Genomic DNA, 3,632 nt, shown 5'->3' on the forward strand with positions numbered 1-3,632 from the left:
TGTAACATTCACCATTCTGCCCAAGTTTGAACATCCACATTTCCTCAACTCTTCCATCTGTTGACTTTTGTGAAGTAAAAGAGCTGAAACCTTTATCACGTGGGTGAGATTCATCCGGCTGAACCAAATCACCTACTAGGCAACGCCTGAAAACAATTTTTCAATTTTTATACTTCTTCTTTTACCAGGTAGTAATTCAACAATGTTTGATTATGTCCAAATGCTTGCAGACTGGCTGGATTTCCTCCCTAGGGAGTTGTTCATATTTAAATTTATTTCAACTCTTTCTCTCTGTTGAAAAATATATATATATAGATGGCAACCATGAAGTTTCGCATTTTAAATAAATTTTCTACGTATTATAAATGTATGTATGTGTATTCCTATGGGTGTATGTACGTGTGTGTGTATGTACATATGTATACATGAGTATGTGTGTATGTATATGTATCAAAATGTGTATACGAGAAAGTTCATATTTTATTAGTATGTGCTTTATATTAATTTGTTAACTGTTATCACATATAAAAATGTAATTGCCTAGATTGGAACTGGGTATGTACCCTTGTTAGCTGGACAAAGTGAACATTAAATTGTATTTTTGACAAAAAGTGTAAATAAATAAATAAATTATCATAGAGTCAAATACACTCGTCCGGGGTTCTGGTTTCATTTTATTTTACTCTTAGAACTGTATTTTTTATCTGTTCAGGCACAGAATATATATTATTTTGAGAAATATTATTATTTTCACCCTGTACGTTCTGCAGTTCATCTTGGGAATATGTGCTGTATAATAAAAAGCTCCCCCGTGCGGTCCATGCGTTGGATGAACGTAATTTGATAAAGGGAAGCTCGTGTACAACGCAGGCACCAGCTTTGGCTAAAGCTTAATGCAGCCCAAACGATTCTCATGCTACAAGGGAAATACTTGTTTTATGACAGTAAATTACATTATCCTACATGTGCTTGGGAAAATTGAATAACAATTTTTACTCTTACGGCCAGAACCAATATTTTTGTTAACGTTCTAGTGCACTTTTATGAATTATTTATGCGTTTATGCTAGCTAATACGTTTTTTTTAATATTAACAATGAAATAACTGATACTAGTTTTTTTAAATAATTTAATAATTTTCTACCGTTCTTCGAAATGACGCAGTTTAAGACTTCATCACATTAATTAATAAATTAAAATGAAAACGCTTATTTTCATATTTGAGTACTTTCAAATATTTACTTTTATGGTTAATTTTTTTTTCACATAATAATTAATTTAATAAATTCATTAATGAATTGGTTTAAACCAACTATGTTCATTAATATTTAAAGCATTAACTTTGTAGTCAAACATTTTACTAAATGTTTTGTAATATTTGTATACAACCACTTACCGACATTTCTATGTCTACCGGTTTTGAGACGTGCCCGTCTCTTCGGCAGGACAATTATTAGTTTTTTATAATGTTTTGCTTTTAAGGCCGTACTCGTTGTATCAGCGAGTATGGCCTTAAAAGCAAAACATTATAAAAAAACTAACAATTGTCCTGATAAAGAGACGGGTAGGTCTCAAAACCGGCAGACGTAGAAAAGTCAGTAAGTGGTTATGTACAAATATTTAATAACATTTATTCAAATATGTTCAAATTATAATTTTTTGCATAAGGCAGATTTGCCGTTTATGTTAATAAAATAAATAAACAATAATTAAGTTCGAAGTATTTTCATTTGTTTTTGAAACATGTATTTTTTAATTATTAATTGTTGATTACCTCCCCGTACATGTAAAAGTTCTTTGGTCGTTAAATAAATAATAAACAATTAAACAAATAAATAACAAATAATTCAGTAATGTGACCTCAATGTGGTTTTCCGTGCTGAAGACTATACTTTTTTTTTTTTTTTACATTTGAGAATATGCAAAAAACACTATATCCTACAGAGAGAAACTACAAAATATTAAGACACTTTTAAATACAACTTTTTTGTTTTTTACTTCACAAAAACAAGTAGAAGAGTTATAAGAAGTGGGACTTGTTTAAATTAATGTTTAAGACATCAAACGTCTGCGACTCATTTGCATAGACCAGTGATTTAACGTGGCCTCACAAAAAAGTCTTATGGAGTTAAATCGCACGATCTTGGTGGCCAGTTGACGTCGCCGAAACGCGAGATAGCCATGCCGTAGAATTTGTCGGGCAGAAGATCCATCGCTGCATACACCGTATGGCACGTAGCGCCATCTTGTTGAAACCTCATATCGTTAGGATAATTATTTTCCAATTTAGATTACAAAAAATTGGTTATCATCAACCTGTACCTCTCACAGTTTCCAGTTATGGCGGTGTCTGTTCATGTGTTTATTATAGAAAAACTACGGGCCAATTTCCCGCAGGATCAAAATCTACACCAAACTGTCACTTTTTCTGGATGCATTTGCAAATGATGTATCTCATCTGGATTGTTTTTTTTTTTTTTTTTAATATCCAGCCTCAGCAAATAACGGCAGTAACATGAAGAATATATACAAGAAACTGAACAAAAAGAACATAAAACTACGCAGCAAAGACAAACAAGGGAATTATCTCCTTTTAGTTATCTCCCTAAAAGTGACAATTTTGCTTGTCGCTGAAGATGATCTTCCATCCAAAACGTACTTAGAATTAAGCACTTATTTTGAAAGTAAAGTTGAATAATTTTTACGCATTGCTCAGCACTATAAGTTTTTATGATAATTTGCCGAACATAAATTTTAAAAACTTTGAAATTTGACATCTGTAGCTTCACCAACATGGCTGCTACTCACTGTCAAATATTAAGCGCTTCTATTGAAAACGTAAGGTTCTTTCTTAAAAATGTTCTTTATTTCTGTTGCATTATATCAGTAACTAACTTTTAAAGGGTCCTTTTCATACAGAGATTTTGAAATACTTAAAATGATATTTTCATTTCTAAACAATTTTCGCGTTTTTTATTATCATTATCATCATCAAACCCTTTTTAAGTATACATTGATGTAATTATTTTTTTTTAAATAAAGTTTATTCATATAAATTTAATACCGCTGGGAATCTTTGCAAATAATCAAATACAGGTTTTTATGCGTGGTAATCTGAACTTTGAAGCTGAAATTTATTCGTGGCTCTATTTACAAGATATAAATTATCTTAGATAATTTAATAATTTTAAATCATAGTAAATTAAATTGTTTTCCTTTACATTGATTGAGTGTTAAATTTCTCCAAAATGTCGCTGTGATAATGATGGATATTATGAAACTTTTGTAACAAAGGAATTAATTACGAAATAAGTTTCGAATTGAGAAACACAAACGGTGTAAATGAATTATGATCCCTTTAAAATAGGGTGGAATATTGAATATTTTAATGAATTCCAAGAAAACATCAGACATCACAACATGAAAGGAAATAACGCTCGAATAAAATCGTCCTAAAGGCCATGAAATAACTTTTATTTCTAGCAGTGTCCAGGGGTGGATTCATTAGGCCCTAGGCTGTTTAGGGCACAGGGCGCTGGGGTGAGCAATGAGGAATTATAATGCACCCTGAAGGGATCACACTGTATCTAGTAGTGTGTGAGTGATTGATTTATTCTGCGGGTTTGAAGATAA

Source organism: Micrasema longulum, unplaced genomic scaffold (genome assembly GCF_059751315.1).
Source record: "Micrasema longulum isolate JH-2025_06_02 unplaced genomic scaffold, ASM5975131v1 h1tg002399l, whole genome shotgun sequence".
Taxonomy (NCBI): Eukaryota; Metazoa; Arthropoda; class Insecta; order Trichoptera; family Brachycentridae; genus Micrasema; species Micrasema longulum.